Source organism: Fukomys damarensis, unplaced genomic scaffold (assembly GCF_012274545.1).
Source record: "Fukomys damarensis isolate Sample0158 unplaced genomic scaffold, DMR_v1.0_HiC HiC_scaffold_16, whole genome shotgun sequence".
Lineage (NCBI taxonomy): Eukaryota > Metazoa > Chordata > Mammalia > Rodentia > Bathyergidae > Fukomys > Fukomys damarensis.
This window is the reverse complement of record NW_022900928.1, coordinates 64,674,967-64,702,475: the sequence shown is the minus strand read 5'-3', so window position 1 is coordinate 64,702,475 and position 27,509 is coordinate 64,674,967. Positions and strand designations below refer to the sequence as shown.

The 27,509-nt window shown below is 48.4% G+C and overlaps 1 protein-coding gene and 1 long non-coding RNA gene across 3 annotated transcripts in view; one reads left to right on the top strand and one right to left on the bottom strand.

Annotated features, from left to right (window-relative positions):
• Bud13 (BUD13 homolog) overlaps positions 1-27,398 on the top strand; it is a 55,678-nt gene extending 28,280 nt beyond the window's left edge. Inside the window, exons 13-14 of one of the 2 annotated variants that reach the window (XR_004517470.1) lie at positions 15,311-15,391; positions 25,711-27,398. The gene's annotated coding sequence lies outside the window, so the exon portion shown is untranslated. The remainder of the gene's footprint in view (positions 1-15,310; positions 15,392-25,710) is intronic. The other variant, XR_004517472.1, reaches the window with a different exon arrangement.
• LOC109118209 lies at positions 48-3,595 on the bottom strand. Its single transcript, XR_002025531.2, has 4 exons — positions 3,390-3,595; positions 2,275-2,488; positions 1,155-1,326; positions 48-127 (listed from the first exon to the last, which is right to left on the bottom strand). It is a non-coding gene; the product is annotated as an uncharacterized LOC109118209 (long non-coding RNA).
• Positions 27,399-27,509: the final 111 nt, after the last annotated feature.

Here is a 27,509-nt window from a genome sequence, read left to right as displayed (position 1 = left end):
TGAGCTAGCTGTCTTGATATTTCAGTTTTAAACATGTGTTCTTGGACTGTGCATCTTTACGGAAATAATTTGGGCTGTCTGTTTCTCTTGATGTTCTTTTTTTTGTGGCCCGTGTTCTGGAGCTGGCCTGTGAAAATAAGCATAGAGATTATAGGGCTGGGCTACAGTGAGCCCCACTTCCCTTATGACCTGGGCTTTCTTGCCGTGCACATGTTGAATTACTGTGCATAGGAGTGACTCACTGTCCCCTTGGCACCTGAATGATTTCCTGTGTTCAGTTAAGAAGTTGCTTGTGTCAAACCTAAGGTCATTGACCTTGGATTTTCACAGCTTCACCTTTTCAGAAAACAAGGGCATGTAGGTGCTTCTGGTGCTTTGATCCTCAGGTGATACCTGTAAACCCACCTTGTTTGTAGGGGACAGACAGCTGACAAAGGAATAAGTCACCCATCTCTGCATGGCATATTCATCTAAGGAATTACAAGGAGTGTGATTATTCTGTACCCGGTAAGACTACAATCTCTGGTTCTTAGTTAGCAAAAGGCCCATTTTGTTTATTTTCTTTTGGCAGGAGAGGAAACATTTGTGTCAGAGAGTAACTTGTTCAAAATTGTGCTGAGTTGGGAAAGAACCAGAATTTAAACATCATTCTTCTCCCTGGAGTTCTCCCTGACTTGTCCTCATCCTAATGAGATGAGAGGAGGAAGCAGGGGACTGTCTCACCCCTATAGTTCTTACCGGGGGCTTCTCACTGGCTCTGGAATGAGGTCCACAGTGCACTAGGGGCTGAGCTCCCCAGAACTGAGAGGATGGCTTGCTGCCAGTTTTGGCTTGGAACTTGGTGAATGTGTTAGAGTGGCACTTACCCTTGACTCTTTTTACCAAGAGATGGAAAAGAGGTAGACAGAACATCTTGGAAGAAAGAAATGCATGTTTGGGAAAATACTAAAAATTGTAATTGCTGTCCTTCATTAAATACTACATGTCAAGCACATATTAAGTGCATACTCATGGCTCCCTGTACAGCCAGGCAGAGATCAGAGATTGAGAATTGTTGGAGATTAGAGAAAGCCACATTTCTGGGATTCCCAAGAAAAGTGAGATTTGAGGACAGTCTTTCCTTTATTTCCTGCCCCCCAAGGGAGGCTGATTACCTCTTGACAGCTTGGGCACTTTACCGTGGTCACGGTGTCTCCATCAAATTTGGCAGAGCTCTTCCCACCTGGGACAGCTGTATCCTGCTTTGACCAGCTCGGCTCCTGATGTACTGGGGCAGTGGGCTGCCAGCATGGGGCTGGTTCCTTCTGTACGTGCTGGCTGTATTTGCTGCATCAAGACAAATATCTCTGTAGGTCAGGATCTACCCTGTGACCTGGTCCATACTCACCAAATAGAAGGGCGCTATGCTCTCAGCTTGCTGCTTTGCCTGCATTTGTGGTTTTGCCTAACCTAGGCAGTGTATTTTCAAGTTCTTTCAAATTAAAATTTCTTATTGCTTCTCTGAGAATTTTAATTTATTTTATCTCTATTTCTTTTCACACTCCTCAGTTAACATGCTGCGACTCAGCAGAGAGGATGAGACACCTGCAGCAATAGGATAGGACCATGGAGAGTGTTTCGTAAACACTCTGGCAGGCAGCAAGATGCCACAGCTTGGAGAATTCTTGGGAAACAGGAGCTTGGAAGTATGTTTGCTGTTAAGGAGAATAGCTGTTGTCATCACTGGGTTGGTGATCCTGGTCACTTTGGGCTAAAGATTACCCCTTCATCTGTAACTGAATTAGGGCTGCTGTTTCTGAACTATTCGTGGAGCACATATTACTGTCTTTGGGTTTGAGCTGAGCATTCTACCTGCATAGAAATGAATTAGAGGCTGCAGGGTCATTCTGAGCCCCACACAAGCAGGCAGGTGGAAGGCCTGAGTCTCTCCAAGCTTTCATGAGCCTGGAAAAGCCTGGACACTCTACCTCCTGGCTTGCAGTTGGGGTTGTGTTTCCCATGGATTCATAGAGGAAGCGTCTGACTCCAATTATGAACATCATGGAGTTTGTTGTTACTTAAATCTTAGATGAGGTGAAAAATAAAGCTAAGCTAGGGGGAAACCCAAGATTCCAAAATGCATAGTTCTTTGCTGTGGTGCTTCGACAGCTATGTCTTGGGAAATGAATGGGTGACCATGTTCCGAAGCAATTACCTTTGTCTTGAGAAATCAGACCCTCCTTTTGCTGTCTTCCACAGCAGCCCTGTAGCTTTCTGACAGTTCTGGTTACTCACTTGATCCCCTGGATGCTCTTGTCTGGGGTAGGGGTGAGGACTTAACTCCATGCTGGGATTTGGAAGTTGCACAGACACTGGCTGACATACGCCACGTGGCCCAGGTGTGCTACTGGTGCTACTTTTCTGTCCTGCATGTGACCTGGAAGTATCAGCTGGCCAAGAACAGGGCTTTGGGAGGAAGTCTGATGAGCAGTGTTCATGTTGTATCCACCTAAGGGGAGAAGGAAGTATGTAGAAGGCCTCCCCATGTGTGGAGTCACAGGTTAAAGTGAGGAATCTGCACCCCACCCAGCCTTGGGTCATGCATGGACTGCTCAGTGTGAGGAAGCCTTTTCCTATTTCTGGACCTTTCTTCTTTTGTCTAACAGGGATAACAGACCCAAAGTATATCAACATATTTTCATCTGCCACTCTTACCTTCTGGGTTGTCTCCCCAAGATCAGATCAAAGGGTCTTTAATATAGAATCCCAGAGTGGCTTCCCTCTCCATTTTGAACCACCTGAATTTGGAAGCCTGGACTGCAGGGCTGCCAGCTGGCCCAGCAAGCTTCTACTACTGGGCACTGGGGCACAGGTGTGACCCTAGATAGGTGAAGTGAGTTTAAAATAGAGGTTTCAGATTTTGTGTGATGCAGAATGCTATTCCTCTGTCGCCTGTTATTTGTACCCAGCAAGGCAAAGTGTCACTGAATGGGAAGGCTTCTTCCTATGGTATGTCACAGGCTCTGCCTTTCAGGGCTGGCAACACTCTCCACAGGTCATGCTGAAGGGGGGACACTGGGTCTTGAGCAGCTTGGGAGTTGCATTTGGAGTGGAGCCCTGACAAGGGGTTCCAGGTGGTATTTCACATCTCCCGGGGCTATCTCCTCCTGGGCTTCTTTCTGTAAAACAACCCCCTGCTGCTACTTTCTGTAGTGGGAAGTTCACTTTGTTCAGGGGGCTAAATAGGGAACAAATTATGATTCCCTTATTTGTAAAATCAGGATAATACATCCTCTTCTGAGTTATTGAGAAGATCTGAAATAATCTAGCATAATGTCTAGTATGTAGGAGGGGCTTAATAAACAGTGTCTTCTCTTAAAATAGTAGGATATTTTGCGCCACATCCTTACCTGACCACTAGGGTCACTGTTGTCACATTCTGTGTGGAGAACCAGAGTCTTGCTGGCTGGGATCAAGGACTGTGGTATTTAAAGAAGAGTAAAGTCAGTAGTCTTCTGTCCCCCAGAGTGGGGCTATCTAGAGCAGGGGTAAGAGTAGAGATTGCCTGTTCCAGTGATTCTTCCCCACTTGCCTCATGGCAACCTTCCCTACCCATTAACCCCCCAGCCTCAAGAGGAGGAGGGGGCTGGTGGTGGTTTCTGGACATGACCCACTTGGAATTTGTTTGAGGCAGAATCAGTAATAAGTGGTTCTGGGGTTGGTTTTCTGCACTTAATGGTGTGTGACACTCAAAAGCAGGATCTAGCACTTGAATCTTGCTCTTGAGCACTTGTCTGGAATCAGCACTTTAGTCTTGTTTTGGTGTTTTATTTTGTTTTGTTTTCCACCCTTGAGAATAGTGCCAGTTGGGGTTGGGCTTGGGCTTGGGCCTGGGGTAGGGAGGCTCATGATGAAGGTGGCCAGTGTGGATTCCTGAGTAGCCAGGTAGAGCTCCAGTCAGGAGGGTGTCTTCCCCTCCAGGCAGGGTATATGCCTCGGAGCATGCCTCCTAAGGGGCAGGGAAAGAAGTGTCTCCAGGAACACAGTGTTGAGAGCTGGGTCAGGAGTTTTGTCCCCTCCCTGCTTCCAGAGCTGCAAGGCTACACATCCAGGGCCTTGAGGGGCCCCTCCAGTGTCACATGGAGCTGGAGGGAAGAGGGTCCTCTGTGCTGGTCATGTTTGGGATATGAGTAGATCCAGACGTGGTGTCTGAGGTTCAAGACCAAGAGACTGGAAAAGGATGGGCAGACTGCTTGGTAGAGAAAATGACACTTTGACTGGGTGTCTTATCAAGTGGAGGAGGTGGGGTAGGTAAAAGTGCAGTGTCTGCAGGATGGAGAAAGCAGGCTATGTGGGGCTAATTTACCTGCTGTGGGTTTGGAGGGCTGTGTTTTACTGGGGAGGGGTAATGAGATCTGTAGAAAGGGCTGTGTTGTATCCTATGAGGCCTGGGCAAGGTCCAAGACAGGAAGCATCTTGTGCCCTCTACTTGTTGACTCTGCATTAAAAAGAGGAAAATAGCAGGAATTTGGGGGGTGAGGAGGGGAGGAACAAGGGAGATGCTAGGTAGTAGAGTGACTGCTGGACACTTGCCCTTAGTGCAGAGTACATGGAGATGGCAGAGGGGAGCACTTTGACCCCTTGGCCTGGGTCATATTGGCAGTAACTTTTCTGCTCAGCCCCATTGCCTGTCCCTAGCTTCTGGGTTGGTGCCTGTGCTTTGGTAAACAGCATCTGATCAGATCTGAGGTAGAGGTCAGGTTGCTGTCGGGCTTCTGTGAATGTGAAAACCACTGCACTGGCTTTGGGAGAGGAGGTAGAGGCAGCCATGAACCCAACAACAGACTACTATGACTGGCAGCTAGGGAAAAGGGTGACTGTGGAAATCCTTAGGCTTTGTCTCTGCTGACATCCTCAGGTCTAACTCTGCCCTAGCTCTGGCCCTTCAGGTGTTTGCCTGATCTCCACCCCAATAAAAGGTCTTCAAGGACAGGGAATCCACACACCAGTTCTAGTCCTGGGATCTCCTGGCAATTCACATTTCTGTTAATGCCATTCCCACGCATTTTTGAACACTTTCTATTCTGTCATGCTCTTGGATCATGTGTGTATTCCATTCCTAAGTTCTAGCCATTTTCAGTGGTCTTTCCCTGTGTCTTCACCATTTGTCTGAATAAGTCATCTTATTTTTTAATTAAAGTTTTATTTTATTTTATTTTATTTTTTTTGTTTTTTTGAGACAGGGTCTCACTATGTAGTTGAGACTGACCTGGAACTCACTATGTAGCTCAGGCTGGTCTCAAACTCACAGTCATACTCCTGCCTCAGCCTCCTGAGTTCTGGGATTACAGGCGTGCACCACCACTCCTGGCCTAATTAAAGTCAAAAAAATTTTTTCTTTGTGTGTGTGTGCGCGTGTGGTGCTGGAGATGGAATCCAGGCTTTATGCATATTAAGCAAGTGCTCTATCACTCCAAACCATTCTTACCCCATAAGTTATCCATCTTGAGGCTTATAAAAACAAACTAACTCTTCTAGCTGACAGAATTCCAGTTAGAGTGAGCCTGGATCATAATGTTCAGGATGCTCGGCTCAGTGTAGTAGATGTAAGTTCCCTGTCTTTTAGTTTAATCAATGATTTTAGGGTTGAATTCACTTTCTTGGTGACTGAGTCTCACCTCTGGTTCTCACCGTGCTAACTATTGTCACAGGTTCCCATGTCTCTTTTACAGAGACTGTGAGAGAGGAGATGGGAGACGGAGCCCCATTGTAGTTACCTTTATCCTCTAGAAATCCCACTTTCTTGTTCTTCTATGCCTTTTCAACATTAAACTGGTGAGTTGCCAGGTCTTGTCCTGGTTTTTCTTGGTGCATGAGAGAGAGAAGTTTGCCATGAGGGTTATGTGGGCCCATTCTCCTGAGCTCAGATTAGCTGGTCAGTATACTAGAGAACACTTAGCTTTTGAGTCACTATTTGCAAAGTCTTTAGATGTGAACTAAAGAGAAAGTGTTGACAAGACAAAGCCACTATGCAAACAACCATCTAGGGCACTGAGATGTGGCAAGGCTATAGAGGGGGCCTGTCTGTCCAGTTCCACTTTGGAAACTTGCTACTGCTCCTGCTGTAGGATCTGTTGCTGATGGAACCTTTTTCTGAGCTTTCATGGCATGTTAAAGACATTCATCTTGCTATTTTGTGGATTATGAGATATTATGGCCAGGAACTTTCCTCCACTCCTCTTCAAACCCCCAGCCCAAAGCTCAAGGCTAATTAATAGCTATCTTTTTTTTTTTCCTTTTGTTTGTTTGAGACAGGGTCTTGCTTATGTAGTCAAGGCTAGCCTTCAACTTACTGTATAGCCAAGGCTGTCCTTGAATTTAGGGTGATCCTCCTGCCTCAGCCTCCCAACTACTGAGATCACAGATGTGCATCACCGTGCCTCACAGTACCTATCATTTTTTAAAAAGCACTATTCTGGGCACGAGGTGTAAGTACGCTCCATGCATCAGACTCACTACAACCCAACATATCTGCTGCTAATATTGGCATTTTTAAGTTGAGGAACCTGAAGCTAAAGACCACAGAGCTACCAAAGCCTATGCTTTTTCTCTAAATGAATACAGGGATCTGGGGTGGTTATTCTGACCTGAACAGGAAGAGACCAGACTGAGTGCAGGGCCTTCAGGAGACCCTGCCCCTGCTCCTCAGAGGAGGTTTAATCAGCTAAGCTAATTGATGATCATGTCAGCAATACCAGCTGAAGGCTTCATTTAGCACATGGAACTCTCCTGGCAGATATTCAGCCACCTCATTCGGGCTCCAGACAAGGAATCCAACTTTTTGTGGGAACAGGGTGGGAGAAATGGTGATTGTCCTAGTACTGTGGGGGAAGCTGAGGACAGGACCATCCTCCAGCGGGGTGGGGGAAGCAGATTCAGGGAAGCCCTTGTCCACGTGTGTGTTCAGTCTCCTTAGCTTTTTCTCAAGGCCCCTTTCACCCCAATTTATCCACCTCTTCTCTGTACTCTCTGGATTTTACAATTGGCTTGGCAGAACACTCTTTTCAGGTCTCTAGGCTTTACTTTTTTTTTTACTGGACAATGAATGTGGGGCTTTGCACCTGCTAGGCAAATGCTGTACCCCTGAGCTACATCCCTAGTTCTTTTACAAATTTTATTTTGAGACATGGTCTCACTCAGTTGCCTAGGTTGACTTTGAAATTGAAAATTTTCTGTCTCAGCTACCCAAGTAGCTGGGATTACAGGTGTGTGCCACCATGCCCAGCAAGGCCTCTGCTTTCTCCAAACCTCTATTTTTCCCTATTCCTCCTTTTTGCTAGCAGAACCTTCCTCATTCTTCAGGCCCAGCTCAAATGTCATTTTCTTCATGGAGTCTTCCCTGGTCTCTCGCTACTGCAGAGTGGCCGAATGAAATGCTTGCTCTTTGGACTCACTCCCATAATACTTGTACATCCTCACTCTATTATAGATCTCCCTGTACTACAGCGAATTGTGATTTTTTTTTCCCCCACCAGACTTCGAGCTTATTAAAGGCAGAGGCCAGTCTCCAATGTCCACCACAAAGCCTGCCCTGAACAAGACATTCAGTAAATATTTGTTGAATTCAACTAAACACTAGGCTGAGGTTTCATAGCAGGTAAAAACTAGGCAAGTGTGAACTTGCAGGACTCAGTAGCGCCTGTCTTCTGATTCATGTGCAAATGAAGGGAGGGGGATCATTGAAATTTTCTTGAAGATTTGGTGGTCCTTATTTCTTCTTTTCACAATAATTTTTTCCTGTCTGGGGCAAAGGGGATAAATTCAGCCTCATGTTGGGGAGAGTCTTGGCTTGAGCCTGGAGAGACAATGTGGGAGGAAGCCTGGAACTAAGCCAATCAACTAGATGACAGTTGTTTGACTATAGTATTTGCCTTGCTGGGTCTGACCACTGCTTTGAGGGAGAGGCAGGGAACAGGAAGGCAGTTCAGTAATACCTGTCTGTACCAGCTGGGTTTTTTCTTTTCATTGTCACAGGACTGCAGGCTGGGATCTGTGGCTGTTATCCTAGACCACTAAATGCCACAGCTGATGACTCCTGATGTTAGAGATTTTTCGGACTCAGGCTAGGGAGTCATCTAGAGAAAACCATATGACGAGCAGGAAAAAGGGAGAGTGTCTTTGCAGGAAGCAAGAAGCCATATCTAGAGCCCCCAAGGCCAAGCTGAATAAGGCAGCCCTGCTGCACTGGGATGGGCAGCTGCTTGTTGTTGGACAATCTGCCGGACATATTGAGTCATAGCACTTTACCCTTCTGGCTCTTCCTCCCTCTTCCTGCATCTGCTCCTCTATCTTTTTTGTGTTTTTGTTCCTTTTGTCAACCATTTCCCTCTGACATCTGCTTTCCCTCTTTCTTCAGGTGGGACAGACAAGATACCTCTGCCCTGGCTCAGGGCAGGGGACTCTGAATTCCCTTCTGTGGTGCTGACTAAAAGGAGAAGCTTTCCCCTGGGGAGAGGATTGTTTACATCCGTGCTCAGTTTCTCCACCTTCTCCTAAGCTCCCTGCAACCCTGAACTTGGCTGTGATTGAGGCCATTTAATTTGTTGTTCAGTGGGATACTTCTGAGAGTGAGTGAGTGAGTGTACGTTAATAATTATGACAGGTCAACAGGTATAAACTAGCAGCCCAGGTCAGCCAGAACTCGTGGTAAGCATAGTTTGGGGAATCTCCTGGCCTTCTTTTCATCCCTAGGTGAGGTGTGGAAGGAGAAGGTGGCCAGCAGAGGCTGCTGCAGCCCTAGTTATGTGTCTTATTACCTAAAAGGCTCCCTTCGCTATTCAGGGACTGTGGAGGGAGAGGGATTGTAGTAGAGGATGGGGCCCCTGAGTGATGATGTATCACAGGTATAGCCTTGGCTTATCTGGGACTGGTTTATGATGGGATAAGAAGGCTGTATGCTTCCTCTAGTTTGGGTTGGGGACACATCCCATAATTTTAGGGCATGGTTTCTCAGAAATTCCATCATTCTTGGATTGGACTGTGACTTTCTTAATTTTGATAGTTCTTGTGTCTGTCCCTTCAGGCAAAGAGTAAGCAAATGGGTTCCTATAACTACTAGATTCAAGGGGAGTAGCTTCGAGACACATTTGCTCTCAGATGCTTTGGCAGGAGGGCCTCACACCCTGAGCCAGAGGGGCCCTGAGGAGTGCCAGTACCTTCTCTGCCTGACTTGCTGAACAGCTTGCAGGTGGTACATTTAGACTATCCTTGGGGCCCTGTTTTGGAGAGTGACTCTTGGAAGTCACTCTGCCCTCCCTCCTGCCACCAAATTCTAATTCTGGCAGAAAGGCTCACTTTCCTTCTTCCCTATCTAGGTGATTTTCCTTCCCTTGGCCTCTGAGTACAGAGTTGGGAGGCCCTGCTTCTTGTGGGAGACAGGGATTTCTGTACTGGCATGGGGTCCTTCCCTGCTTTGGCCAGAGGAAAGCCTTGGTGTCTGAATTGGAATTTGGTCCCCACCTCCCTTAACTGTAATGGCCTGATCATTGATTATTTGTCCAGCACAAGTCTCTTGCTCCTGCCTTCCCTCCTTACTCACCTGAACAGAGAGGCCAATCTCCGGCTTTGCAGGCTATGTGCTGGTGACCATGTGGTGGTAAAAGGAAGGTATTGCAGGCAGGCTGCAGAGAGAGCTGCCCTGCCTAAGCAGAGAATTCTGGAGCAGCACTGGGTATCCCGGGTAGCCGCAGGGATTGCCATGGCAACATGTGAAGCAATTCAGCAGTAGCATCAGGGAGGCCGGAGCAAGCCCTTCTCCAGGCTGGAGCGGAATTCCTGTGGTAGTCAGAAGAGAGGCTTGAGGGTAATAAAGAGATTCGTAGACTCATACCTGACCAGGTATGGGGCAGCATGCTCCTGCTCGTTACCCCTTGTCAGTGGGAACGCAACACTCCTGTTACCCATCCGTGAGGCATCCAGCTTGGGCAGAGGGCCTGTTGGTGTGAGGAAGCGGGGAGGGCAATCACACTCAACTGCAGAGACCAGTTTCTCACACACTGAAAGAATCGCAGTGGATTTTGGATGGCTCCAGCCTGCTTCTCTACCTGGGGGACATGGAGCCATCAAAGTTAGCCTAGACCAGTAACTGGGGATCAGGTATGGGCTTGTAATGTGCTTTCCAACTTTCCCTTGCAAAAGACAGTCTATCTGGAAAAAGAAAAGAAGTGAAAGCCCTTTCCTTGATCTCTGGTGCTGCTGAGCCAGTGCGACCCTCCCTCCCTGTCGCCTTTGCCCACTCCTCACTCATTACCTCTGCTCAATTACCCAGGCTGTGTTAACCTGTCAAGTGCTAGGTTTGGGGTGAGGGGAGGTTGCTGTTGCCTTCTTCACACATGCCTCCTCCCAGCATAGTTCTCAGCACACAGAGCGGGCCAAGTCCAGTGCCTGCCAACCTCCTCCCCACCCTCCCTCTGGCTGCCAAATCTGACTTTGATTAGCGTGTGGAGGGGAAGAAAGCAGGAAAATAGAATATTAAAATCTTAATTCAATTTAAAACACTGTCATTCACAGGCATGCCAAACAGCGAGATGACTAATTATTATGCAAATGAGGCAGATAGAAAAGTGATTAATAATTGCACAAATTAAAAATTATTGTAAACATCCTGTGACGAGCGATAAGTCCAATGGAGAGGCGAGGGCGGTGGGCCGGGGAGGCCATGGCAGAGCCGGCTGCTGCATCCTTATTTCCTTATTAGGGGGATTTAATTAGTGCCTGATGATGGGGCTCATGCTGCCAGGGGTGGAGGAGTGGGTGGCCAGTGCCTAGGCTGTCTGTACCGGATCCTCAGTCCCTGCCCAGCTCCTCCTCATTGCCTTATGGCTGGTCTGGAGCTGGCTGGGCAGGAGGAGGTGAGTGAGAGAGGAAGACTGTCACTATGAAGGACAGGTGCTCTGCAAAATTCTGCTTTCCACTGGCCTTTCCCAGCTGCCGCCTGACAATTTCACCTGTCAGTGAAGTTCCCAGCTCTTGACCAGGAGTAATGGTGAGGAGGACCCTGAGTTTAGCCTGGTTCAGCTAGCACATTTCTCAGGGTCTGGTGAAGGGAAACATGGAGCATGTGCAGTGCTGCAAGTTCACAGTGAGGATGCACAGACCTGTGATGTTGTTTGGGGCCTCCTAATTCCCCCAGGTCCGAGTTTCCTGGGGACGCAGAGGAGCTAAGTCAGTGTTCTGGTGCCTTGCCTTTATCTCTGTCAGTCTTCAAGCTTCCCATGATGGGGCAGGTGTAGGAATAGCTTTGGCCTGGGTTGTCTTGGTTGCTCAAGGCTGGGGGCTGGGGAAGCTGAGCTCTTCTGGCCCAGCAGCAGCACTGGCACATCTAGGGCATGCAGCTATGCTGCGTCCCACTTGCAGAAATAGGGAGCTGTTGACATATTCTTCTCGATAAGACATAGCTGCTGGCCATAGCCCAGCTACCTCCTGACAGGTGCTGGAGCCCTGACCTCTGGGACAGTGTGGGTGGGGCAGGGCTAGACCAGGCCCGGGTGGCTGATGATGGAAAACTTACCTCCCTCATCTCCCGTAGTCCCCATGGCTGTAGGCAGATGGCATAGGGAGAACAGCGTTATCAGTACTTTTATCTTCTCCCAAGGAGCCCAGGTTTTCCCAGCAGGGCTAGAAAGGTGAGGTTTTCATGGGTCAAAGGCCTAGACTTTGTCCCCAGATTTCTGTTTCTGAGACTATGATGCATAATTATTTTTTTTCCCCTGTTGTGGGTTTAGGGATGGGAAAGGGCTGCTCCTGTTTCAGGGTCATAAAATCGTCCCAGGCTTAACAACCCTCACACAGCCTTGTCACGGTGTATATTAGTTACTTTCTACTTCTGGCACAAAGCACCTGACACAACTTAAAGAAGAAAAGGTTTATTTTGGCTCGGTTTCAGAAGTTTCAGTCCATAGTTGGTTGGCTCCAAAGCAGAAATGTCACAGTGGAAAGGAACGGTGGGAGGAAAGCTGCTCACTTCATGGCAGCCGGAAGCAGGAAGAGAGAGAGAAAGAGCCAGAGGCATGTCTTCAGTGAGCCGCCTCTTCCACCAGGCTCTGCCTCCTAAGGGCACATTCAAGGTTAGTACCCACGATCTAGTCACCTTTCAGAAGGCACACCTCTGAACTCTTGAGCCTTTTGGGGAAAATTGTGACCTAAACCATAACTGCATGGCCACTCATTCCCCCATCTATATGATATCCTGTCTTCACTTCAGCCCCAAGGTTTTTCTGGTGCCATTCTGATTCCCAGAGGAGAAAAGTTCTTTCCCACTAGGACACCGGCTCTTCCCCACTGGCTTACGCCTGTCACTTCTGAAGGCACCATGTTCACTGTTTTAACTGGAAGTGCTGACCTCTCATCATTTCCTTTTCCAGCTCTTCCCTCCATCCACTTCTTACTCCTTCCCTGTGCTGTCCAGACCAATCCTGGATTCTCATTCTCTTCTTCCTTCTGCCTTGGATCTACCTGAGCTCTTCTGAGGCAGCAAAGGGTGCTGATTCTGTGTGACATCGAGCAAGTTGCTTCACCTCTCTGAATCTGTTTCCTCACTTTTAAAATGAGGAACACTCTACAACCTCGTGGTATTTTTCACCTATCCTTTCCTATGTTCATCATCCATTCAAGCAAGGCATCATTTCTGCATACCAAGTGCTAGGAAGGCAAAGCTGCAGATGGTCTCCAAAAGCTTGAGCTATTTTGGGATAGAGAGAGGAATAGCATGTACAGAGGCCCAGAGGCAGAGCAGCATAGAAGTTCAGAGGTTGGCAAGGAGTTTGGGATGGCTGGAAGATAGCTTGTACTGGGAGCAATTAGGACTGAAGCACCTGTTATTCCATTGGATTTTTTTTTTTTTTTTTTTTTTTTTGGTACCGGGGATCAAACTCGGACCTTGTGCTTGAAAGGCAGGTGCGGTGCCACTGAGCTAAATCCTGACCCTCTATGGGATTTTGATATTATTGTGTGGCCCCCGAGGAACAAAGAAAAGGAAAAGAAAGAGAAAGAAAGGAAGGAAGGGTTTTAGCAGGAACATACATGCATGGCTAGAATTATCTTAGAAAGACCATCTGCAGTATGGAGATGCAAGGTCAGTGGCAGAGGGCCCCAATTCAGAGCTGTGAGTCACCTGTGTGAAAGATGGTGAACTGTGACCGGGTCTCACTAAGTCTCTATGTGGCCGCTGCTGGGCTCAACCTGCTATACTTCTGCCTCAGCCTTCCAGAGTGCTGCGATTACAGGTATGTGCACCCATACCTTGGGTGACCTTTTGCTACTTGACATTGCACACACCGTTTGTGCTTTTTTTGTGCTGTATATTTATTTCTCACTCAAACTAAATTGAGGTCTTGAAGGGGGCTGAGTAGTGGCTAGTGGAGTCTACCTGCTGCAGCAGGACCTCAAGGGTCACCTTGCTGCAGTCCAGTGGTCCCTGCATTCCTAGACTTCTCTTGTGGGGTCCTGGGACTGGGATTGGTTGGGCCCATGCAGGACCCTGTAGAATAGGGTCTGGTGGTTGTGACCTGTGTTCTATGCCACAGGGAAGAAGGCCATTCTGTGGTGGGTCCCACCAGGCAGGTAGTAGTTATAAATCCTTTCTAGATGCCCTTGCTCAAGCCTCAAGGCCACACAAGGTGGCTTGATTACTGATGGGCTGAGCCTCTTCCTGGCCCCACTTAGTCTCTTCTTGAGCCTTGCGAGGACCCTTCCTGGTAGCTATCCTGCCTCTGTGCTCTGGCTGCCCCTTGCCCTATAGTGGGGATTGACTCCAGGGTCTGAATTTTGGGAGACTGATGTCAGGCACAGCTTCCAGCAGTGAGACAGACTTTTCCCATTTTTGGGTTTTTTCCCCCTCAAACCAAGTTGCATGTACCCCTGGGGCTGCCACTGCTCCTTGAGAAGCAGAGATTGCTGCAGCTGGAAAATCAAGGCTATTCACTTACTGCCCCTTCCAGGGAGATGGGCTTCTGACTTCCCTGGAAGACTGTGTCCCTGCTTCTGTTCCAAAGAAGAGCTTCCTGAAAGACAGCACATTGTGGAACCCATGTGTGCCCTGCAGGGAGGCACTGGTCATCCCAAAGGGCCCCAGTCGGCTCCATTACACCCTCTGCAACTTCTAGAATACCCTAGGAACACTCAGGAGAGCAGGGCAGTAGTAGGAAGAGGGCCTTTGCTGAGGCAGAGGAATCCAGAGCCTTACCCAGGGATAGGAAAAGCGAAGGGAAAAGGGACCAGGCAGGGTGGCTGGAGGGTGTGAGGGAGTCAGCACAGCTCCAAGGCTTGAAGCAGCTGGGTACTGTCTGCTGAGTGGGAGCTCTCAGTCCATCCTCAATGCATTGTCCTGCCAGCACACACCAAGGTTCACATCAGACACCCAGCAGGGCCTTTGCTAAGGCTTCTGGATGTGAGGTGGCCATTTGTTCCTGCCCCTATCTCCAGGGGAGATTCTAGGGTGAGAGTAGAGGGATTTGGGGCTCTTCTCAGGTGCTGCTCCTCCTGCTTTACCCTGAACAGTGACAATATGATGAGAAGGGGAGGGTTCTGGAAGGTCAGGTCTCTCACTGGGTGAGGCTTTCACGCAGTCTGGTCTAGGGTTCCCTCCAAGGGTCTCAGTGATGGCTGGTGGAGTGTCTGAGGAGATGCACTTTGCCAAGGGATAAGCAGGTGCTGGGGTGGCATGGACAGCCTAGGAGGGGCCACTCTTGTATCCTCTGTGTGCACTATCCCTCCCTGCAGCCCTTAGCCTATAGCCCTGGCAGGGGCAAGAGGAAAGGAGGAGGAAAGGGGAATGATCCTTGGCCACAGTGTATCTCTGGTGGCAGCAAATTTAGTGAAAAAAAAAAGCAATATTGCTGACATATACCCACCATCCTTAATTGTAGGATAACAGGACAATCTGAGATTTAAAAAAATTACTAATGATATGAGGCCTTGGATTTGTGCCTCCACCTTAAATATTCTCAGAATGTAATAAATCTCTCTGCTGCTGAGCCTCTCTGGAGTGTCAGTGAGGTGGGCAGCTGGCTCTTCTTGGGTTTGTTTTACCTCCTGAATTTCCCCAGGAAAGCTGTGTGTGTGTGTGTGTGTGTGTGTGTGTAGGAAAGCTGAGAACTCAGCCAAGACAATGGTCCAGGGGGGCCTTGTGTTGGGGAGAGGGTTCTTTGTCACTGCCTCCCCAGTACTGGGAGGCAGAATGGGAGGCTGGGGGTGTTTATGAGCCTCTTCCCTTTTTCTTTTCAATTACAATGATACCTCAGGTAATTAACTGCTAATAACCTTGTTAATTTAGAATGGATCCTCTCCCTTCTGGCCATCTCAGGGAAGACAGAAGCCACAAGGGTCAGCAGGCATGGAAGAAGAGAGAGGATAGGTGAGTAGAAGGGAGGGTGCTGAGGCCTTGGGGTGGACAGGCAGAGCTGTGGAGGTTTGGCCAGAGGACAGGTCTGTGCAGAAGCTGCCTGGGCTCATGATGTGGGGAGAAATCTTGAGTGAGAAGTCTAGAGGTGCTGGGATCCCTTTGGCTACCCACTTTCTGGATAGTGTGCCCAGCAGCTCAGGAAGAGGATCCAAGGGCTCATCCCAGCACCCTTAGCCTTTGCGGTGCTCTGTCCTCAGCTGCTCAGCATAAAGCATCACCCTAGTAGGGACTGGCACTTGTCTTTTTGTTCATTATCTTGCAAAACCAACCCATTGAGGGTCATTTTTCCTACTCCTACCCCTTCTCTGTCACAGAGATTTGATATATATTCAGAAAGAGAATAGACTTCTTGTTCTGAATGGTTGAGACATTTATCAAGAGTGTGGCATTTGGATGAGGTATCTGTAATCATTTCCAGTTCAAAAGATTTATTCACATATTCATTGAACAAACTTTTAAAGTCTAGCCCAGGTCTCAATGATACAGAGATGAAGAAAGATATGGTACCTGCCCTCAAGGAGTGCATTTTTATTGCTAGAGTCTGACAAGTAAACTAATGACAACACAGGTTATGCAGAGAACAGGGAAGAAAATACTTAACCTTGTAGGGAAGGGAGAGGCAGGCAGGATGGGAGTCAGGGAAGGCTTAACAGCAGAGGGGATATTTACACTGGGCACTGAAAGCTCAGGAGTGGCCCAGACAGGTAAGACAGAGGATAAGAAGGCCATCCATCCCAGCAGAAGTGTGAGAGGCCATGGCTGCTGGGGAGCAGGAAGTGATAGGGGTGGAGCACAGGGTGAGTGTTGGGAGATTGCTAGAGAGGGAAGCAGAGCCAGATGGTGAAGAGTTGGGAGAGTTTCTTCTGAGAAGTGACTTCTCTGCCCCACAGGAATTTAGCCAGGACAAGTGGGGGCCACACCCATGTGTGGTACTCACAGAAGCTCCAGGCTGTGGCATTAGGTCCCAAAGGCTTAGCAAGGAATTCCCCATCCTCCTGTCTCCCCCTTTCTATTTTAGAGAAAAAGAATAGGAGGGGAGTTGGGGCTGGAGATTAAGGGATAAACTGGTCCCCAGGTTCAGTTTTCCAAACAGATTCTCTCTGTTCCCTGGTGTTTTGAGACCATTTTGGAGGCAATGCCTCTGAGCTTCAAGACCACACAAGAACACCTGTCCCCTCCTTGGGGAAGCCACTGCTCAAATGCTGGGAATCTGATCCCAGTGAGCTCTGACTGTACTGCCCTAGGATAACAATGCCCACCTTCCTCCCTAAACCTCCATTCTAGGAGGAGGCCCAGATGGAGGTGTCTGGTGCAGTTCTTAGGGGGCTGACATTTGTGGGCGCATCATCCTTGCCAGGAGGGATAAGAGGACTTCCAGTCTAAAATTTTGGGGCTGAAGCCATCCTAAGCCAACTCTTCTCCTAACAGATTTTACCACCATCCCCAGAGGGCAGAATTATTAACTTCTGAGTTGGGCCTGAGGAGCCTGAACTTCCATTCTCTGTCCTTTCCCTACTGTTTCAGTTTTTTTAAAAAAGACAAACAGCCACAAAGCTCCATCTCTTAATGAAACTGTTTGATGTTAATTAATTATGCAGCTGACTCATTTGCATGCACAGGCTGTGGCTTCCCAGCTTCTCTCCCACCCTTCTCTGCCAGGATCCCTGTATATGCCGCAGGCAAAACAGAGACTGGATGATGCTAGTGTCTACCTACTCGCAGGCAACCCTTCCTGCACCATCTAGAGTAGGGCACAGAGGCTGGCCTTGAGGGTGGCTTGTGTTGTCACACTCGGGACCACTACACCGGAGGCATGTGTAACCATGACTACTTAAACCAACCCAAGAAGCCAGGGCACTTGAGTTTCATTTAGTTCCTCTCCTTTATTTACCAACTATTTGACCTTAAACGTGAACCTTTCTGGCACCAGTTGCCTCTTCTGTGTACTGGAGGGAATCTAGTATCTTGTCTCTTTTTATGTATGTCTCCCTCTTCCATGTACAGGTACACGGAAGGAGCTAAAGCAGTGGTTCTTCAAAGCATTGGCTGAATCAAATGGTCTTTTTGGGTCCCTTAACTTTAGGACTCTGGGGGAGCCCCACTTTTACCACGGTTCCCAGTTCTACCTGCTGTTGTGATTGCAGGCCTTCTGACCCCAAACTGGTCATGGCATGGATATGTTATCTTCTTTATGTAGGATCTGGTGTCATCTAGTATACCTGTGAGAGCTGCATAAGCCACAGCCCAGAGGCTCTGTTTTGGAGGAGACTGGGGGCAAAGATAGTGGCTGCCCCTCCTCGAATACTAAGCCCCTCATGGAGCTATGAGGTGACGGGACCATGCCTTGTGCTGAAGAGGAAGGGACTGAAGTCTATGATGTTGAGGTGATTTAAGTGGCAAAGCCCTTGAAATTCACATACATGCCAGGCCAGGCAGGAAAAATAAAAATTCATACTGAGTTACAATAGACTGAACTTGTCAAAGGCAGGGTGGAAGGTAGGATGGGGCCTCCAGGCAGTGGATTTCAAGTTTTCTGTGCTCAGGGGCCCCTCTAGCTATGGATCCTTTTTCTAGACACATGCTCCTTGAAATACCAAAAGGCCGCATAGGGTTGCTGGGCTTGAAGTAAAAGGCCCTGCTTGGTCTGGGAAAAGAAGTCTGGGGTTTTAGAAAACTAAAGGGAAAGAGGGACAACAGGTACAGCAGGCACCAGATGGCCTGCCCTGGTTCTATGTGAGAAACCTGAGAGTATACTGCTTCTAGGAAGTGACAAGACTTGCTGTGAAGAGAGTTGAAGGAGAAAGGACCCTGTTTTGGTATTGGACATATAATACAATGGCAAAACTAGGTGCTCAGGAAGAACTCCTGGCCCAAGGTGGTGGGCATGGTGGAAGGTGAAGCAGGGAGGTTTTGGCAAGGAAACTTCTGCTTGGAGTGGGAGGGGACAGGGCTGGGATCTGGTCTGCGTTTATGCTGGGAGCTTCAGGTTCCAGAGCAATGAAGATGGCAGGGAGTCTAGGATAAGGCTGGGACTTTGCTCGTTGTCACATGTAATTGAACCCCCAGAGGGACATGTGTAATTGGCATTGTTCCTCCATGGGGTAGGAATCTCAGACTGGGGAGCTGGCAGCTGGGATCTCTGACATGGAGAGGAGGAGTGGGGAAGGTGGCCTTCTGGTGAGTGAACTAACGAGTGAGCAGAAGCTGGTGTTTGTGGGAGGGAAGGACCTGAGTTATTAGCTAGCATCCATGTGGTTTCAAGGCCTGTGCTGCCACCCTACACCAGGGGCATCCATTCTGTGGGGGCTCCTGCTCAGATGCCTCTGTCTACTTTCCCCCTTTCCAGCCAGCAATAAAGTTTTTTCCAGAATGGTGAGTACCAAACAGGGCTGCCCTGTCTCTCATCCATGGCCAGTTGACTTTGGGGATCAATCTTACTATGGGAGCTATACCGGCAAGGGAGCATTGGAATCAGAACTTCAGTAGGATGGGCTTTTCTTGGCAGGGCATATTTAAGAAGTTAAGGGAGAGAGATAGTTTTGGGGATTAGGAGGAATGCCAGATGGGGAGGTGGCAGACTGGGACTTGGTACTGATCTGCTACTAGCGTCCTGATTGCTCTTTGATAAGTCACTTTTTCTCTCTGCCTCATTTTTTTTTTTTTTTTGGTACTGGGGATCAAACTTGGGACCTTGTGCTTGCGAGGCCGGTGGTGGCACCACTGAGCTAAATCCCTGGCCCCATGCCTCAATTTCTTAATCTGTAAAATTGGGCATAATCTATCATCTGCCTATCTATCTGCCTTACTGTCCTATCCTTTCATCCACCCACTCAGCCAGCAACTTTTTGTTGAATGTCAACTCTGTGCTGGGCACTTTATGTAGGGCTGAAGATACGTAGAGGTAACAAGACGGACATGGTCCCTTCCTTTGTGAATCTTAGAGTTGAGCAAGGAAAAAAGACATTAAATGATACTGCTGCTGCTGTTAATACTTGTCTCCTGTAGCTGCTTAGGGACTAAACTAATGAGACACTATGGGAAAAGGGCTTTTACAACTACTTTCTTGCTAGGAATTCTTGTTATTGCAGAAGCTCCACCCAAGCAGGAGCCAGAGAGGCCTGAAGCTCCTTGAGCGTCACTGTTTAGTCTCAAACACCTCCATTCCTTCTCTGTTATCCTCCTCAGCCAGCCCATAAAGCTGCTCCTCCCTCCCTTTGCCCCCTGCCTCCAGCTTCCTGCTGTGCCTTCCCTGCAGGAGAGAGAGAAAGCCTTAGTGATCAGCCTTGTCCTGGCAGAGGGTAGGGCTGGGAGAGCTGAGCTGATTGCTAATTAGCAGCACAGCCTTGGCCAAGCTGGAGAGGCAGATAATGGGAGGTGGCAGGAGGGGGCCATTACTTGCATGGTCCTGCTGAGGGTGTCATATGCCCAAGAGTCTCTGGGGACAGGTCCTTAGGGAGCTCTTCTCCATGCATCCCTAGAAGAGGAGGCAGATGGCCCAGAAGGGAAGCCCATTCAATTCTGGCCTTTTCTAGATTCGGGAGAGGTGGTTCTTACCTCAGTATTCTTGACTGCAGACTTCTGCTTGGGCCATTGCCTCAGAAGGTAGTGCTCTACCTTCTTCACAATTTGTGCCTATCAGACTGGAGCAGTAATTTCCCTACCTCCCATCTAGAAGCAACCCCTTTTTTCCCTAAATGCTCACAGCACTCTCAGGCAGTACACTGACATTATTCCTTCTGCCTGCCCTGTAACCTGTATGCATTTTGTTCAAATCCCTCTTTGTACAGATAGGGGAGTTTATTATGTGTGACAACTTCTGTGGACAACAGGCTCAAAGAACTAAGTAATAATAAATGATAGAAATAACTAAATCAGTATGCCTATAAGAGGGATGTCCTGACCATTTCTGACTTACTGATTTGGAGGAGCTGTGCTCGTTTTGGCAGCACATATACTAAAATTAAAATGATTTGGAGGCACCATGGCCAAGCTCACACTGTGAGGCCAATGGAGGCCATTTTGCCCAAGGGCCAAATATTCTTCAAGTGTGTTTAAGGTATCTTCACTGGATTTCTATTAGGTCTTTAGGCCCCCTTGGAATTTGCCTCTGTAGAGGAATTGCTGCCCAATGACTTTATCTTCAGCACCAAGACTTTGAGAATCATCTAGATTTGCACCTTGGTTTTCAGTGCAGAATAATCAGTAATGGGTTGGAGGATTTGTCAGTCCATTATAATGTCATAAAGAAGCCCTCTGATGTTTGGCTCCACCAGTGAGACTGATAAGTATATACACTAAGCTCACGCACTGATTGAGTTAGGGTAATGGGCCTTTCTTCTGTGAGAATCCTGGAAGAAGTATTTGGACAAAATGAGCTTTGATATTTTTGGTAGCCAGCCTTTGACTTTCAGAAAAGAATTTTGCAGAGGCAGGTCGAGGGTGTACATCTTGTTTTTTGTTTGTTTGTTTTTTGGTGGTGGGGATCGAACTCAGGGCCTTGAACATATGAGGCAGGCGGTGGAGCCACTGAGCTAAATCCCTGTCCCTACATCTTGTTTTTTTAGTTTGCCAGGTGTAGTATTTGTCTGTTGTGTTCTCCTCCCAGCATCCATTACCCTTCTGTTTTAGTTACATATCTCTACTTTCTTTGGGGTAGTGACTATTCCTTTGTATCAGTGGGGGAGAAGGACAGAACTGTCACCTCAGCTTCAGATCTGGATGACACAGTGTCCTTGCCTACAGCCATTGGGCCACATGATGACCCAAGGTGGGACAGTCAGAGTGTGCCCCAGCCTATGTCTGCAGATGTCGAAGGAGATGGAAGATCTTCCTCCTTGGAATGTAAGTCCAGAGCAGCCTTTGGCTATGATGCAGGGGTCATTTTTCCCATGGCCCATCCAGGAAGGAAGCGCAGACTAAGAGAACACAAAGGCAATGTAAAGAGAGAGAAAATAAGAGGCCTGACAATACCATTTGACTTTCTAGTTTTACTCCTGTAACTCCTCGTTACCCGAACCAACACTTCTCCAGTTTTGCAATAGCTATTTAAATCCATACTTTGTAAATGAAAGAGACTTGAGTAATTACTGTGTGTAATTCATATGTGTACTTAAAAATATACATAAATACAATATATACATACATACCTGACCCACACGTTTATGTATATAAAACCATGAACAAAATAGGAAGGACAGTTTCAGAATTAAGAACAATGAAAGTGCTACATTACCCTTCATTTTACTAGTGAAAGTTTTTTTTAAGAGTCAGCCCCTAATTGCAAACCTGTGTGTGGGACCCAGGGTTTAGCTAATTCCTTCCAGAGACAGGTTCTGAGTTGAGAAGGGCTCAAGAGAAAATTGGGGTGACTTAGACCTTAGAAACAAACTCAGCTTTACACATCATGTGATGAGGGTTGTTCCTGGTCATGAAATCAAAGGTTCCCACCCCAAGCCTAGCACTTCCCGCCCTCTCCAGGGTTTGGGCCCCTTCTGCCTGTCAGTGCCCCCAGGAGAGCTCTGGGTGCTCTGGGAGTGCCCCTGGACGATGATGTGTGGCTGTCAGAGTAGGGCCCAGCAGCAGGTTCACCCAGCTTGGCCTGGTGTGAGCCATGGGGACTTTATCTTGCCACTAATGGTTTTCTAAATTGGTGGCAGTGGAGCAAAAAACCCAATTTGCGCCTGGAGCACGCGTGATTACTATTGTAATAACCTCAGCTAATAAGAATATGATGTGGGGCTAGGCTAGGAGAGAAAACACATTTCTCATTAGCTTTTGATTAATTACTCTACATAATTTCTTAGTTGTGGTAGCCATGGGGGTAGAGGGGTGCTTTATCTTCACCTCACCTTAACTCCAGTGGGCTAAGGGCAGTCTAGGGACTGGTCCTCCACAGTGGCCATTAGAAGTCCCCACTTCCCCTCCCCTTCTCTCCTCCTCACACTCATTCCCTGTCTTCTCTCATCTTGCCTCTCCTGCCTTCTTCTTTCCCCCTTCTTCCTCTCTTCTCTGCCTTTCCTCTCAGCCCTTTCCCAAGTCCTCATGGTGTCTGACATGTGGCACTGGCACTGTCCCCTCGTCCAGCCAGGGAGTGTGGGAAGGGCTAATTTGCTGGTCCTGGCAGAGCCTTCCTGCTCCCTGAACCCAGACTGGATATTCTGTCAGCTTCCTTCGGCTGCTTTCTGCGTCCCTTTGTCTATTTGGGGATGGTCTTCTGGACTCATCTGCTCCTGCCCCAGGTTCATTTCTGGTCTGGCTCAGGGGACCCTTCTCTGCATCTTCTCAGGGCTACTGTGTAAGTCAGGATTATTTGTCCCCCCTCAGTACCTCAGCACACTCAGAGGGGCCTTCTGGCCGAGGCCTCAACCCTATCTCCTGGCCCCTGGCCCCTGGCCCCTGGCCACTGGCTGGTCCTTACATTTGGGACCTACTGCTCAATAGGGCACTGGGAGAAAACATTTTTCTTTTGTATATAACCCAGTGATTTTCTGTTGACCCCTTACTTTGTACTCAGAACTGTGCTAGCACAGTGGTAGAGATAAGAGAAACAAAATCTGTAGATTGTGTCCTTAAATTGGGAAGGGTGTTGAAAGAGAGCCAGAATCTAACTCAAGGCCAGGTGCACCAAGTGCCAAGTGGATCAAGGAGGAGAGTTCTGTGCAGGCTGCAGGGCTCCTGGAGGCTTCCTGGAGGAGGGGGCTAGTGGCAGGCTTTGACAGAGCTCAGGTTTGGATAGGAAGAGAAGAGGAGAAAGGAGAAGGAATTCCAGATGAGGGTATAGAATGAACACAGATCTGGAGGTGGGATGCTGGAGTGATTTTGGAGGATGTGAAGGTGCCAGTATATTTTAAGTGATGGTTTCAATGGGAGATGAGCCAGAAAGGAAAACTGGAGGTAGACTTGAAAGTCAGGGTGAGGATCTGGGCCATACATGCTATGCAGTTGGGAATCCTGAAAAGCACTGGATGCCAGGTTGATCTTATTGCAGCAGTTTTCTGAATGGGTAATGTTGGGGTGTATTAGTGCTATGGCATGAATGTGGAGTGCCTCCTCTCATATTTATATGTTGGAACTTAACTCCCAAGGTGATGAAGACCTCACCCTCATGAATGGGATAGTACCTTTACAGAAAAGGCTAGAGAGAGCCTATTTGATTTTCTTTCCTTCTGTCCCTTGAAGATACAGTGAAGGTACATCTATAAGAAGCAGCCCTCACTGGACTATGAAACTGCTGGTGCCTTGATCTTGGACTTCCCAGCTTCTAAGACTGTGAGAAATAAATTTCTGTTGCATTAGCTAACCAGGCGAAGGTACTTTTGTTATAACAGCAGCTGAAGGGCTTAAGATAATTAGTTTTCTATTGCTACTGTAACAAATTACCATAAAATTAACAGCGTAAAATGACACAAATTTATTATCCCACAATTTAAAGGTCAGAGATTCACGTTGGCTTGACTAGTTCTGTTATGAAACTGGAATCAAGAGTCAACTAGCTGGGCCCCTACAGGGAGGATCTGGGAAGAATGTGTGTCCAAGCTCTTCCAAGTTTCTTGTGGTCACAAGACTGAGTTCCCTTATCATGCCTGAAAGCTATCTGGCTTCCCCTTCTGCCACCCTTTTCTACTCCTTTCTCTTTTGCTGCACATGTCTGACATGAGCTGATGAAAGTTCCCTGCTCTTAGGGGCTGATATTAGTCTGAACCTACTCAATAGTCCAAGATAGTCCCTGTATCTTATGGTCAGTAATCTTAATCACATCTGCAGAGTCCCTTTAGCTATGTAAAGTAACATATTCACAGGTTCCAGGGGTTAGGGCATTGAACTTCCTTGAGGAGAGGCATTATTTTGTCCACAACAGGGGAGTGGATCCTGCAATAGACCTTGCAGATGGAGAAAGGGCTAGAACCAGGGGTGAAATTAGAATGGAAAGGTTGTGAGGTGCCTAGTCAGTGCAAAGAAAGCTAGAGTTTGCTTGATGATTGGTTGATGGCTAGGGTGTTTGGTTGTGTGCGTGAGAGGGAACTAGGGGAAAAGAGGAGTTAATTGGGATCAAGCCTAAGAAATGAGAGGCAAAAACACATTGGTCACGACCAGAAGTGAAGCTAGTTCTTGAGGGTAGATGATGCATCTGTTTCAGGAAGATTGACTTAAAGGCGACAAGCAGAGAGTTCTTGCCAACCTGGAATGGTTGTAGGAGCAGTTGAGGACACTTAACCAGAAATGCCAGACCTGTTGACAGAAATCTGTGAGCTATTCACGTGGAAGCACCGTTTGAAGGCTTGGGGAGAGAGGGTAGGAGGAAAATTAGGCAAGAGCCTTGAGGGATAAAGAAAAGGTAGGAGGAAGAAGAGCTAGAGAGGGAAAGAGCAGGCATAGGAAGGAGGAGAGCTGGGAGAGGGCCTATCTGAGAGGCCAGGACAGCTGGTATTTTGGGTGAGGAAAGGCAGGGTTCTGGCAGGACAGTGGGACACAGGCTGCATGTTGATGATGACAGCTTGTTGGTAACGGGCCTGTGCCCATCCCAGTGCAGAGACTGAGAAAAGACAGCTGTGTGGAGGGAGAGGAGCCAGAACAGGAGGTTCAGTAGGGCCACAATGACTGTGCTGGCCTGTGGGGAGTGATGGGGGCAGAATGGGTGTTTAAAAGCCGGGCAGAGGAAGAGATGAGCAGAGTGGGAGGGAATGGGAGGCAGGTGCAATGTCAGGAAGGAGACCCCAGAGTGGCAGGTTGAGGATGGAGGTGGGTAGGGCTGATCTCCGGAAGTGCCCACGCACCTGGTTGTGAGATGGAGGTGTGTACATTGGTTCAAGTCAGGAGTGAAGAGCCGGAGCCTGGGCACTTCAGTAGGACTGGGCACTTCCAGAGCCTTGAGCCACTGGGCACAAGAAGACTTTGTGTTTTTTTTTTTCCTTTTTATTGAGTTTGTTAGTACAATCTAAGTATACAATGCAGTTACATTCATTACTGGGATCCTGTGCCTTCACAGGACAGCTCTTGGTTCTCATTTTTTCCCCTTGGCCCCGCCCTCCCTTCATCCCCTCCTCCCCTCCCCATTTAGAAACGCTTTATTTCCATTGAAGGTGGAGACCGAGCCTTTGGGGAAGGGGCAGGGGCGGGGCACGGGCGGGGCCGGGCTAGGCAGCCAAGCAGCCAGTGTAGCGTCATTCCTATCTTGGGACTACTTTCTCCGCAATTATCTTGGGGGTCTGGGTCTCCAAGCACCAATGTTATTGGAGTGAAAGAAGTTTTTTGTTTTTTTGTTTTTTTTTCAGGGAAATTTAGGGAAAGGAGGAGTATGGGTGTCCAGATCTCCAAAAGGGTCTACGGCAGCAGGTGAACATGTCCCTAAGGCTGCTGGGTCCATCAGCACGTGGTCAACCTTATCCCCTCCACATGGCCAAGCCTCGGTCATTATCTGCTTCCCCCCCACTTCGGACATCTCACAAGCCATTTTTTGAGGTCTAATTGCCTGCCAGAGCACACAGCGTGGGGGCTCCGGCAGCCATGGCGCCCGGGGTCAGCAGGCCTCTCAGAGCTGGGTCCCACTGTTTGGGTGCCGAGTGCACAGCCAGTCTTTGTGCTGCATCAGCTGGAGACAGCGAGCGCGCGCTTTCCTGCGCCTTTGCGCGTGACACCTGCGAGGCCCAGCGCTCACAGCCCAGCCCCCCAGGTTCAGCTCCCACAGGGAACTTCAGGCTTGGGAATATGGGAGGTGTAGAGGAATGGCGTGTTGATGAGGCTGGAGCTGCGAGGAGGGAGGTTGATCTGGGGATTGGAGAAGGCGGGGAAGGCATGAGAAGCCCAGGGCTCAGAACGGTCGCCTCCCCGCCCCGCCGGCTCCCTCCGCTGCCTCCCAGTCCGCAAGGGAAGAGGAAATCTCGCCAGAGAGCCATGTAAAAATAGATGTATTTCTGGATAAGCACCGAGCCTGAAAAAACGGCTGAGCCGGAGTCTGCTCCGCTGACAGAAGATCTATGTACCAAATTCCTCTTCAAAATCTATTTCTCCAGAGGTTTATTCTTGCAGGGCTCTCCCAAGCTGGAGGAAGTTCGCAGCACCAGGCCACTGGGAGGCCTCGCCTCCCGCTGGCGACCTGGCTGCCCCAACTCTTTCCCCAGTGACCATTTCCCAGCTTGAGCTGTGGTTCAATTAGGTAGCAGCTGATGGGAGCAGGCTGGAGCAGAAAAGTCAGGGCTGAAATGTAAAAGGGATTTGAATGGCAAAAAGGTCATTCTCATGCATTACCCTGGCTGGGTCGCAAGCCAGCATGACGCAAGATGACACCCAGCCTGGCAGCTAGAGAATAAGTGATGGCTATATTTATGTTTCCATCTAAATGCATGGATCAAAGCAGACACTTTAATCTATTCAACAACAGCCTGAGGATTAAAAAGTTGCAGGCAAATCACACTCTTAAATTGGAAATATATTTTTGCTTGTCACTTGACAAATCATTTTAGAGAATGACTCCAGGCCGGGTGAGACACCTGAAGATTTTGAACCTGGCTCACTAATCTGGATGGAGCCCCTGCCTCTAGGCCTAGGGTGTGGTTCAAGCCCCTCACTTGCTCTAGTTCCTGTTAATCCAGTTTCAAGGGATACCTCGAGGGGGCCTAAAGTCACACAGACAAATACGTCTCAATTTCCACATCAGCCTAGGAGTTGAGCACCATAATCACTGTTTCACAGGCCAGAAGACCTAGGTAGGTGGCTTGCCTAGGTCACAAGATAAGTGGCAGAGTGGGATGCAAGGCCAAATGTTTGGGCTCTGAGTACAGTGCTCCTGTCCTCTGTTGGAGCTGCCCTCTTGCACCCATACAGGGCAGTGAAGAGGAATAAAACCTACACTGCCACTGGCTGTCTAACCCTTAGCAAGTTACTGATGCTGGAGCGGGAACTTCTGACCTGGTGACTGTAGAAATAAAATCCTGACAAGGAGTGAGTACAAAACTGTAACTGGGGAAGGGAGGTTGTGGGAATGGTCAGGCTGTCTGTAGGACAAAAAAAAAAAAAAAAAAAAAAAAAAAAAAAAAAAAAAAAAACTTTTTTTCCATGTTTGGGGGGGGGGTGG